At 39.8% G+C, this 13,514-nt stretch overlaps 1 protein-coding gene across 3 annotated transcripts in view; it reads right to left on the reverse strand.

The window, feature by feature from the left end:
- PTCHD4 (patched domain containing 4) overlaps positions 1 to 13,514 on the reverse strand; it is a 178,959-nt gene that overhangs the window by 49,175 nt on the left and 116,270 nt on the right. The window lies entirely within an intron of this gene.

Genomic DNA, 13,514 nt, shown 5'->3' on the forward strand with positions numbered 1-13,514 from the left:
TACTTTTCTGCTCGAAGTGTGGTCCTGGGAGAAACAGCATGAGCTTGACTTGGGATCTTGTGAGAAATGCAGGGACTCAGGCCCACCCAAGATCTACTGAACTAGAAGTTGCATTCCAACCTGCTCCTGGAAGGTTGCAAACCTACGCTGCAGGTTGCAAAGCACTGATTTTCAGCTCTAATATTTTGGGGTAGTATGGTTATATTTCAGAAGCTAAATAAGATAATTATCTAAATGCCAACAATAGCGTGAAGTGGAAAGGACATAGATGTGAATTTGGATTTCAGCTCCATTACTAATAATCTTTGGGAAAATTACTTCAGTGTTCTAATTCGTAATGTGGAGAAAATGGCATCTGCCTTGAGATAGATGTGGGGATTAAAAGTTATACATGTAAAGGACCACCACACGTAATTTCTGGAACCAGAGCATGATAACTATCCTTGTTGCTTCATTAAAATCTATACAGCTAAGAGATTCTTAAAAGTCTTTCACCCATTTGAAGTTTATCCTGTGGAAGGCCAGTAGCATTGTTCAATGAGTTCTCTCCAGATTGTCTGTCACTGAGCTCCATAAGGACTAGAGGGCCTTTTGTGTCCGAGAAGGGAGGCTACCCCCAATTCAACTTTTTTAGGGGACCGAGGATCCCAAGCTTTCCAGGTGTTGGAGGCCATCATCTTCCAGGACTATCTTGGCACCTAAGCTCAGCTCCTCGGATCCTCAGCCCAACGTGTTTATGTACTGTCTACACTCTACCCCATATTTTCCCTATTAAAAATGGAGAACTACAGGGGCCAGGAGTTCCCCATGAAGCCAAGTAGTCTCTCTGTGGCCTTTCTGTAAGATACTTAACTAGCGGGGGGCTCATTCACCGCTGGGGCTATTGCCATGAGTTCCAGCTTGCTCCAAGCGACTCTACTCACATTTACCCGAGCCCTTTGCCCTATATTATTTGGGTAAAGATTGAAGAGTGGCAGACAAAAATCTTTTAACCTAAATGGTAAAAGATGTTATGACGTAGGGACCAGAACTAGATCTCATACAAAAAGAAGCAGGAGAAAGAACATTCTACTGGGAGCAAAGATGCAGTCTAATTCCATGTATACAATTAGCTGGCCCATCTCTCCAGTACATTTTATGAACGTAGGCCTTGGATTTTCCATTTCAAAAATGAGAATACTGAATTAAATGATCTTTCCACTTTAAAAGTCAATTGTTACTTTTTTTCTTATTTACCTCATATGCTTTGAGATGAAAAATCCAAAGATTTTTGTGAAAATGTATAGATTTCATAGCCAGTTTTCATATAGTGAAATCTTAAACTGGTTCGATTAAAAAGTCTTTAATGTTTCGTTTTGCTTTGTCTGTAATTCTTCATATAAACAATTTGTGGCCCATGTGAGTTTCAGTGGCTCTGTTTTTCTGGGATCTTTCTTGCCTTTCCCAAGCACACACATATTTGAAGATTTCTAGGTAACTGAGTTTAAAGAACTCCTCTGGTAAAAAAAAGTTTACCCAAGTAATTTTGAAAGAGCATTCCTTATCCGATGAGCAAAAATGCCTTCCAAGTTGGACAAGGAATCGTTTCTGCAACTGGCATGGACAATTATTTCCATAAATAAGTAATTCAGTGAGAAAGAAACAAAGAAATCTAAAGAAATGCTTCATTTCAGTGGATCTGAAGGCAGAGACCAAGGACTGGGCACCAAAGTCCAAAAGGTCTTTCTAAATTGAGGAAAAAAAGTCTAAAGTAACTTAGATTTTGTTTAGTCTTCACCGATTTGGATTAAATTATAGCAGTGGATAACAGGCCTATCATTTAACACACATCTTCCTTTTTAAGAATTCACCCAAAACAATGTCACCTCCCTCTGTCCTCCCAATCATCAAGAATCTGTCCCTTCTGTCTTGTTATTGCACTATGCTTTGTGTATTACTATATGCTATTGTATATGATGTTATATATCACATTATAGCGTCGCTTTTATTGCATAGCAATTCCTATTTCCATTTCTGCCTACTCTACTTGATTGTGCATTTCTTGAGGACAGAGACCATGTTTTGATCATTTTTGTCCCCCCAGGGCTAAGGCAGTTCTTGGTGCAGTTGATACTCAATAAATGTGTTTTTAATATTTAATGAAGAAATCAATATGCATTGTACAAATATGCAAAGCTTATTTTAATGGTGTTTGAGAGAAATATTATAACAAATTGTGTGCTCTCTGTTTCTCAGTGAAAATTTCTAAATAAAAATAATGTGATTTGAATCTAGCCACATTTGGGGTAAAAAGGATGTTCTAAAATAATAAGGCTCTAAATGGAGCTGCATTTAGAATGAGGCTCTCATTAAGATTATGAATTGGTACCTAACACATAATTTTAATATGTATTCATTTTAATGTAGATTTCTATCAAGTGCTATGTGAGCACCTTGATATCCAACATCTTCTTTATAAACAGTACTAAATGAAAACAATTGGCAAAGCAAGTAAAGTAATCCATATATAAAAGACAATTTACATATCAAAATGGAAATGCTCATTTGAACTAAGGTAAGGATTTGAACTCAGGAAAATGTAACAGAAGTAAAAAAGTATTCCATTTAAAAAAGAAATTCAGATAGGTTACTGAATATGAAGAACCCATTTGCACCCAGGTAGCAAGTTATTATTTTTTAGTCCTCATATTTGTATTTAATAAAACCATAACAGGGAAGAGTATCTGATAAGCCCAAAGAGATGCTTCTGCGGCAATTCATTGTAATTTTTGCTCCCTGAATCTTGCAAGCATTTTGAATTTCTGCCTATTCTGAAGCAAACATAACTTTTGCTGTTTTTCTCTTGCAGTAGGTAAAAAGGTTGTAAACTCTGACAAATCAGCACTGCAGTTTAGTTTACGACACCCTGGTGTCACATATGTCCATAGATGTGAAATTGTGAATTTCCAGAGGGGAACTTGAGGTTGCTCTCAAAGGTCTGAATCATTGCCTCGGAAGTGGGGTCTTTCACGCTCGGATTCCCATGATTTATGGACTTTCAGAGTGTATGACATCTGTACGTAAGCCACCATGGCAATCCTGCCCACTACCAGCTATTTGTGGTTAATTGTGGCCTCTTTCTGGTCTCTTTCGCTTTTCATTTCACACAGATGGGAGTGCCCTCTGCTCCTTCCAGATTGAGGAGTTGGGAGTCATACCCAATGAAAGTAACGCCTTCCGCTTTTTGCTCGATAGCTTGCAACAGCTTCTTAGATTCCTATGCATAGTCTTAGGGAAGAAACTTGTTTTGACTAGTCCATCAACCTCCATGCCCTGTAGTTGAAACTGGGTCAGCATCCTTAAATCAGCTGTCAGAAAATGGTGGGCTTTTTTTTTCTTCAGTTGAAGTACAGTTGACATATAATGTTACACTCGTTTCAGGCACTGCATAGTGATTCAACAATTCTATATAGTATGGAATCTTACCATGGTAAGTGTGGCCACCATCTGTCACCATACAAAGTTATTACAGCATTATTGACTATATTCCCTATGTTGTCCTTTTCATCCCCATCACATAATTGTTTGATCACTGGAAGTTTATACCTCTTAATCCCCTTCATCTATTTCATCTATCCCCCATCCATTTCCCCTCTGGCCACCACCAATTTGTTCTCTGCATGTATTAGTTTCTTTCTTTCTTTCTTTCTTTCTTTCTTTCTTTCTTTCTTTCTTTCTTTCTTTATGATTTCCCTAAAGTGGATGGGAAAGAAGGACAAGAGGTAAAGGAAGAGAGTGGGAAGTGAAGCAGTACATTGGAGTCAGTCCAAAGGCACACTCTAAAAGGGCAAAAAAAAGGGTAGATGGTTTGTAGACATAGAATGATATTTTGCGTCTTCACATTCAACTATATTTAAAAAAACCCAAGGATCCATTCCAAGCATATCCAGGTAATTGGATGAAAATTTTGCTTTGCACAGAGATGTTTGGAATCTCAGAGAAAGACTGTCATAGAGACGTGGATTTTTCAAGTAGATTTTCCCCATATAAGGTTCTTTCACTCTCCACAACATCAATTCTTGCAACAAAACCTTAGCTAGCTATTAGTGTCTACTGGATCATCATATTTTTATATATTCCCAGGCACATACTCCCAGGGATCCATGGTACACAGTAAAGAAAATATTTTTAGCAGATCTTCTTCACAGAAAACCCAAAGGGAAACATTCATGAGGGCTGTGTATGCCCTCATGTAGAAGGTACACAGAGTTCTATAGAAATGTGTATTTCAAGTGATAGTTCTGTCTCAGAATTAGTGTGAATTAGCAACTTTATATTACATAAGCAAGACCCCGGAACTGTTTCTGCTTCCTTATTATAGGCATGCCTCAGAGACATTGTGAATTCGTTTCCAGACCACTGCACTGCGATAAAGTGACTATCCAAGTAAAGTGAGGATCACAATAAAGCAAGTCACATTAAATATTTGGTTTCCCAGTACATATAAAAATTATGTTTGCACTGTGCTATTAAGTGTGCAACAGCCTTATGTCTAAAAAAAAATGAGTATTTTAACCCTAATTTTAACCCTAATTAAAAATGCTTGATTGCTAAAAACCGCTAGCCATCATCTGAGCTTTCAGAGAATCACCACCTTTTTGCTGGTGGAAGGTCTTGCCTCAATGCTTGATGCTGATGTCTATTGATTGACCAGACGGTAGTTGCCGAACGTGGGGGCGGCTGTGGCAATTTCTCAAAATAACGTAACAATGAATTTCGCCACATCAGTTGACTCTTCTTTCGTGCACAATTTATCTGTAGTATATCATGCTGTTTGATAGCATTTGACCCACAGTAGAACTTTCAAAATTGGAGTCAATGCTTTCAAACCTTGCTGCTCCTTTCTCAGCTAACTGTATATAATATTCTAAACCTCTTGTTGTCATTTCATCTATCTTCACAGCATCTTCATTGCAAGAAATGAAATTTCAAGAAATCACTTTCTGTACTCATCTGTAAGAAGCAACTCCTCAACTGTTCAAGGTTGATTGTGAGTTTACAACTATTCAGTCCCAGCCTCAGGCTCCACTTCCGATTCTAGTTCTCTTGATATTTCTACCACATTTGCAGCTCCTTCGCCCACTGAAGTCTTGAACTCCTCAAAGTCATCCGTGACAGCTGGAATTTCAAACTTCTATGAATGTTGATATTTTGACCTCTTCCTGCGAATCATGAATGCTTTGTAATGGCATCGAGAGTGGTGACTCCTTTCCAGAGGGTCTGCAGTTTTCTTTTCCCAGATCCATCAGAGGAATTGCTACCTGTGTCAGCGATAGCCTTATGAAATGTATTTCTTTTCTTTTTTTTAAAGTTTATTTATGTATTTTGAGAGAGAGAGAGAGAGGGGAAAGAGAGAGAGGCAGAGAGAGAGGCAGAGGGAGAGAATCCCAAGCAGGCCCTGTACTGTCAGTGTAGACCTCGATGCAGGGCTCAAACTCATGAACCATGAGATCATGACCTGAGCTGAAATCAAGAGTCAGACGTTTAACCGACTGAGCCATCCAGGAGCCCTGAAATGTATTTCCTAAATAATAAGACCTGAGAGTCTACAAGATTCCTTTATCCATGGGCTGCAGAATGGATTTCTGTATTACTTTTTATCCCAGTTATTTAACACTGATGAAACATTCCAAGACCGAGAGCAGCAATTACTTGTGTAACTCAGGACACACTTCTCTGGTTTGCACTATTCAGAGAATTCAGGCAAACGCAGACATAATTTGACTTTTTCTTTTTTCCACTTCCATATATAACGACACGAGGCTCTTCTTCCTCTTTAATGGAGTATGTCACTGAAGATAACCAGCCAATATTATTTATTACATGTGTGTCATGTGTCCTCTTAAAACTGTGAGTTCCTTAAGGAGGGGAACATTGCCTTTTATCTATTCGTGGGCCCACCACAGAGCTGGACACAACTGCTCAATAAATATAACAACAAGGGTATTATTATAATACTCCTAATACCTAAAATACTCTAGTAGGAACATTTTTTTCTTACCATAAACTTCCCCCAAATAAGTATATATTAAACATGTGTATCATTAGGTTGTGTTTCTTATGACCAGACAAAGGGAGTTCAGTTCTCAAACCATGAAGAACAATGGGTCAAATACGCAACATTAAAGGCATATATATCCAGGAAAGTTGACAGAGGGAAGCACCGATTAGGGTCAGGGGTGGTGCAATGGGGGAAGGCCTTAGAGCTTCTTCTGTATAAAAGAAGGACTTCCAGGAGGAGGCATGGCTGGCCGCAAAACTGGATAAGGCAGGCTGTAGTCCTAACAGAGGAAGTGACCAATGCATAGGATAGGCTCTTTTGCACATGCACCCCAATGTTTATAGCAGCACTATCAACAACAGCCAAATTATGGAAAGAGCTCAAACGGCCATCGACTGATGAATAGATAAAGAAGATGCAGTATACACATGAAATTGAATATTATTCGGCGATCAAAAAGAATGAAATCTTACCATTTGCAGCAACATGGGTGGAACTAGAATGTATTATGCTGAGCAAAGTAAGTCAGTCAGAGAAAGACAAATGTCATTTGGTTTCACTCACATGTGGAATTTAAGAAACAGAATAGATGAACATAGAGGAAGTCAAGGAAAAAATAAGATAAAAAGAGGGAGGGAGGGAGGGAGGCAAACCATAAGAAACTCTTCAATACAGAGAACAAACTGAGGGTTGCTGGAGGATTGGTGGGTGGGGGGATGGGCTACATGGGTGATGGGCATTAAAGAGGGCACTTGCTGGGATGAGCACTGGGTGTTATACATAAGTGATGAATCACTAAATTCTACTCCTGAAATTGTTATTACATTATGTGGTAATGAACTTGGATTTAAATTAAAAAAAATAAAGGCAGGGAAAAAAACCAAAAAAATAAAATTAATTAAAAAAAGGATAGGCTCTTTTGTCCTTAGCAATTCTGGAGACAGAGTTATTCCTTAGTTGGAGGAGGCTGGATGGGGTTCCTGGAAGGACTCCATGTCCTTCTCTATGTCTGGGCAGATTACAGACTGTAACCTCTGAGCCACCCACCTTTGTCATCCATAAACTGTCAGGTTCCTTTGTGGGAGGCCTTAAGTGGGTCTCCTTTGATTTCAGAGATATCTGTACCTTAGCTTCCCAAGACCTTCATCTCTTTGCTAATACCTAGAAAAATACCTTTAAGAAGGTGTGTGAGTTACAGAGAGAGATTTCCTGATGGGACTTAAATTGAAACTGAGATAACACTGTAGTGTGAATTGATTTTAGTAAAAATTTAATTGGGTCTGTCGGTCTGTAAATGCCAGGTTACCAGGTCCTTCTGGGTGTGGATACTGGGAAGGGACATAAGTCTAGTAATTTCTATCAAGGAAGAATGTGCATGGGGCCAGAAAGAAGAGGCTGGGGTTAAAAAAAAAAAAAAGAGAGAGAGAGAGAGAGAGAGAGAGACAGTTTTGAATATCTGATGATTTTACGCTGGAGAGACCTTGTTTCTCTTCAATTGAGCAAGACATACAGCTGATGTGCATTATGGGATTTTTGTCAGGCTACTGGAAATGGCAGCATCCTTACTTCGCATGATTTATGAAGAGTATTTTGGTTTATTTGACACTTACTTTATGTAAGACAGTGCCTCTTCCAGAAGGGTCATTAATCAACTCTTGAGGTCCCTGAGTGCGAAATCTGACAGTGCCCTGTTGAGTCCTCCCAGTCTACCACCACCAAGGGGCTGTATCCGCATCTAAAAGTCTGCCAGCCAGTGTCACTCCAGTCAGAACCTCCCGCGTCCCCACACCATTACCAGCCAGTTGGCAGATTTTTGTTTTTTACCATTATGCGTGCAAATTTCACCAGAGTCCAATGAAAGTTGCATATAAGCACTTGGCGCTTTTTCTTTGATGAGTTTTTCCATATTTGGAGAGAGAAGCGTTTCTAATGGACAAACATGTCATTGAAGATGAGCAGTTCAGGCCAAGTGTTTCAAATGGCAGCTGAAAGGCTACGAATTAAATGCATGAATAAAGGAGCGCATTTATGGTGGTAATTTTAGATGGGAAAAAACAGGTAATTGTGTAATCATTACTGTTTGACTGAAGAGCAATGAAATGCATCTTTTCCTTGCTGTTAAAATGTTATTTGCTTTTAAGCATATTCTCCAAGTAGGATATGAAGAAACAACAAATGATTATTTTCACTTGCACTGTCTACTCTTTGAATAAACGTACAGATTCTTCTTTTGGCCTGAAGCTGATAAAAGTCATCAAAAGCATAACAATGACATAGCGAGGGCCTCCTGGGTGGCTCAGTCGGTTAAGTATCTGACCCTTGATTTCGGCTCAGGTCATGACCTCGTAGTTCGTGCGTTCCAGCACCGTGTTGGGGTCCCCACACTGACAGTGGGGGAGCCTGCTTGGGATTCTCTCTCCCTCTCTGCCCCTTCCCAGCTCTCTCTCTCAAAATAAATAAACTTAAAAAATTACATCCCAAGCTTCCTGGGGGAGAGAAAGAGCAGCCAGTATCATAGTGATTTTATTGGTGGGAAATGAAGGTCTAAAGGTGAAGTGATCCAAGGACTAAGGGGCTTTCCAGGGGCACCCGGACACTATAGAAGTCCATACGATACCACAAATATCCAAGAGTGGGCCTCAAAGTCCATGCAGCAGGGGAACCACTCCCATTTAGCCCTCTACGCAGAATCCCCCTCCTTCAAGAAACATTCTCTTGCTCGCCTACCATTATACCTCTTTCTTCCTGTTTGTTGCAGAAGCTTCCAGGCGTGGCAATTAAGAACATCAACTCTGAAGCCACGCCGACTGAGTGTGAAGGTCCATTCTGCTCCTTGCTGGCAGTGAGACCCCACACAAGTGACCTATCCTTTCCCAATCTCCATTTCCTCATCTGTAAAGGGATTATAATCAAAGCTACTTCAGGGGCTGTTGAAAAGATTCAGTGCTGATCTGTATAAGGCATTTAGAACAGTACCGGGTCCATGCCAAGCCTTATGTGTTTGTTAAGTGAATAAAATCACCCGTCACTTTCTGCTTTCCCTAGCGTTTTATTCTCCAACAAAAGCAAACTGTTCGTTTACTTTTGTAAACTTACCACACAGTAAGTTTACTTGCATGCCTTTGTTCCTGATGTTTCCCTTTCTGGAAGGCTTCTCCCTCTCAGACAAGACCTCTTCTGTCCATGGCTCCCATAGCTGACTGGCCACAGTCCTACCGGTATTCCTATTGGAGCATTACTTGTGCTGCAATTCCCGGCAGAGTGAAGCCAGGTGACTACTGGCACACGTTGGGACTTCCATTATACCCCTCTTCCAGTTTCCTCCTTTCTTTTTGGCCAATTCATCTTAGCTTCTATTTTGGATGCCTTTTCTCTACCCCCTACCCTCAGGGCTCTGTTCTAAATTCCTCTCTCTTCTCACTAGATGTACTTCTACACCTCAATGCTGCGTTCACTCCTCTGACTGTAAAGCCATTTTACTGACCACTCTAAACCTATTTCCAGATCTTTCTTGGGAACTTCTGACCCATATTATCAAATGGTTACCACAGTGTCTTTACTTAGATGTTCCAAAGGCACCAAAAGTTCAATATGTTCAGAATTGCGTTCTGTTTCCCCCCTGCATCAAATCCTCCCCCAGAGAATTGTCACTTACCCTGGTATTTCACTGAAGTGCCCCATGCCCAAACATTACCCCTCTTTCCTCTTGTTCTCTCACTTTCCATCAAAACTCTGGTCCCCTTAGCCAAAGCTAAGCAAGGTCTTAGGAAAGCTAACTATTACATAAGTTGATAGAATCATGTAATAGGGGCCCTTTCTCACTCCTCATAGGGAGCGTTTTCTTTTTAACACAAATGAATTACTAATATTGGGATTTGGGGTGCTGGGAGAAGCAATTCTCTTAAATTATATAATTCAGTTGACTCCAGTAAGGCCCGGACTGGATGGTTTGTTCTAGGATTCCTTTGTTTATTATTAATTATAAGCCAGAAACCAGAATTTCATCCTTTTCTTTTGTCTCTCTGCTTTCCAGAGCTCCTTCCTACCTCTACTATCTTGGAAAGGGCCCTGTTCTATCCCATTCATTTCCTGGCCAGATGGAACTTGACCCTCAAATTTCCCCTTCTCCTTTCAGCTCCTGAATGTGAGCCTAAAGTCTCTTGGACACCTCTACTAAAGAAGGGGTATCCTGGGTGGCCGTGAGCTTGGAGATGAAAAGTGTATTGAGCCGTTACCTATAGCTTGTTGACCCTAAAATGCTTTTTGACGAGACACAAGTATTAATAACATTAGCCATTCACTGGAATAGCATATAATCTTTACAGAAAGAACAACTAAATCACGCCCTCTCACACAAATTAACATTCCCATCAGTACTAAGATTTGTTCGTTTGTATTATGATTTGTTTTCATGTTTGCTCTTAAAAATGCATTTGAAGTTATTTAAAGAGGCACAAAGAATAGAACAAAGGAGATGGATGTAGGAAAATAAGGCCGACTAATAGGTAGGGTCAGTGCACAGAGCACTGAGAAGGTGAAGAAGAGGGATAGAAGTGGAGAAAAAAATTAGGTTTGGAGCTTTCCAGTGGCTGGAATAAAGGGGTAAACACATTTATGAGAATGAGATTAATGGTATTCATATGATAAAAGCACAGCTTTTTTTGGCTTGTTTCTGACAGCTGGGAGAAATTTCTTCCCTAAAGGGTGCCTGGTGTGGTGTAGTGAACTATGTCCAGAGCAATATTTTTCAATAAGTCCCATGGTGAGTTTCATAAGGCTACTTCTTCTTCTTATTCTTTTTTAAAAATTTTTATTTATTTTTGAGACAGAGAGAGACAGAGCATGAGTGGGGGAGGGGCAGAGAGAGAGAGGGAGACACAAAATCTGAAGCAGGCTCCAGGCTCTGAGCTGCCAGCACAGAGCCCTACATGGGGCTCAAACTCACAAACTGTGAGATCATGACCTGAGCCAAAGTTGGAGGCTTGACCGACTCACCCACCCAGGTGCCCCATCATAAGGCTACTTCTCAGGATGGTCCTCAGTACAATAGACGGATCATTGCCAAAGCAAAGCTAGAGAAAGGCATAATTTGGGGGGGCCCACACATTCTGGTACAAGTGCATGGCCAGCTGTGCATGGTGTAGTATAAAAGTTAAGAGTATGGAGACAAAATGGCCTGAGTTTGAAATTCAACTTTGTCACTTCCTGGCTATGTGTCACCCAACAATTTAGGCCTCTGGCTCAGTGTGGTCAATCATAGAGTGGAAATAATAATATTATCCACCTCATCGGTTTATTCTAAGGATTAAATTAGTTGATAGGTGTGAAGGGCTTAGAATTGTACCCTGGTACAAAGTTTAAGCTATTATTAATCAAAGGAAAAAAACCAGAAAATACCTAGAAGAAAGATTACCCACAATTTAAGCCACACACACACAATAAATAACGTTTCTTACTAGTGCATTTTTGATCAAAAAAGTGAGAGTTTGAGATCAGAATTTCTGACACAAACCTAGACTGCATATATTCTATATGGAAGAATTAAAGGGAGAACCATATGCTCTGATAATCAACCAAGTGGAGGGCTGTGTTGACACCTGTAATGAGAGAGCAGGAGCCCAGCTGAACACTTGGCAAGTGGAAGACCATCCCTCAACTATGAGCAGGGCTACCTATGGAGGAATCCAAACAGTTCTCAGGAAAGAATTCTGAGTCTATAAGATACAAATGGATCTTCAAGGTCCCTAATTCTGTGCAGTAGACAATGCTTGGCTGAAATAATTTTAGTTTGGAGAAGTTTCAAAGTGAAAATGAATATTTACCCATCCATCTATATACCTCCGTGAGGAGCCAGCAAACATTTTAAGTGCTTGCAAATTCCTGATGAGTCCTTAAAGATGAACTGGATTCAGATATACCTTTAGGTAACGGAGTTCGAATTTTCTATGCAGGACAGTAAGACACAAGTCAATCAAGAGTTGAAAAATCATAGTCTTAGCATCCCAGTAGTTGACATTAATTAGTTCATCCTTTTGAATGTCATCAGTATGACTTAGCTATTGAGGCCAATCCTCACATATAAGGGGAAAATGCCCTATCTATAAGAATAATGACACCTCCTTTTTACTCCATTTCAAGCAACAAAAATTTACCTGATGATTATATTATTTTCCTGAACTTTTAGTGATTTATTTTAATTACGACACAATATAAAAAAATGACTTACTCATAAAATATGTAAAATAATTAAGTCGTTATGACTCATTTAATTTTTATACTCAACAGTTAGAATGCTGTCTTTAAAAATTCTTTGTAGAGGGGCACCTGGGTGGCTTAGTTGGTTGAGCATCTGACTTTTGATTTTGGCTCAGGTCATGATCTCACGGTCCTGAGTTTGAGCCCCACATTGGGCTCCATGCTGAAAGTGGAGCCTGCTTACGATTCTCTCTCCCTCTCTCTCTCTCTCTCTCTCCCCCCACTCCCACTTGTGCTCTCTCTCTCTAAAAAAAAAAAAAAACAAATTCTTTGTAGATTAGCATAGTCATCTGTCTGTAACTTAAAACGTTGATGTATACTGTATGTAAATATGCACCCAAGTCACCAAGTTCCTCACAAGACTATTACACTGAACACTATTACATGCACAAACTTTTTGAATAGTATGTCAAGAAAAAAAGAAAGATTAATATGGTGCTGGATTTCCAGAACATTTTACACATCTAAATCTAGTAACTTAATTTTAGTATGTGTGACTTAGTTTGCTAAAGCACATATGAGCAGTTAAACTTGACCAGTATGACTTTGAGTTCCCTTTTTTTTTGTTTTATTTTAGAGGGGCTGGGGGAAGGGCAAGGGGAGAGAGAGAGAGAGAGAGAAAGACAGAGAGAATCATAAGCAGGCTCCACACTCAGTGCGGAGTCCCATGCGGGACTCAATCCCACAGCCCTGGGATCATACTCTGAGGTGAAATCAAGACTCAGATGCTCAAATGACTGAGCTACTCAGGTGCCCCCTTCCAGTTCACTTTTAAAAATTCTTCTTAATATCTTCCTTCAACTCTTTCTAAACCTGCATCTTCTTCATAGAGCATTTGGGACTGAACTGAAATTAAGTGGCAGTTTTCACTCCATCACTCCCCTCCAAAACACAAATTTATATATTCATTCACTCACTTCCTCTGTCCCCCACTTTCATTTTGTTATATCCATCTTTTGGTGAGGGGTATAATCTGTATTCCAATGTAAAATCTACATCCATTTTGAGAAGATAAATTTTAAATAAAGATTTCCATACTTCTAACTCTTTCAGACGATTGAAATTATTGTGTTACTGTGCTATTTAACTAAGACTTTAAATATTTCAATCCACCTAGGCCTAGAATTCAATAAGGCTGTGTTCGTGGAACAGAGTACATTCAGCTCAAAAGGATATCATCGCACGGCTTACTTGCTATTGTTTACAGTGAGTATTTCAT

Source organism: Panthera leo, chromosome B2 (assembly GCF_018350215.1).
Source record: "Panthera leo isolate Ple1 chromosome B2, P.leo_Ple1_pat1.1, whole genome shotgun sequence".
Lineage (NCBI taxonomy): Eukaryota > Metazoa > Chordata > Mammalia > Carnivora > Felidae > Panthera > Panthera leo.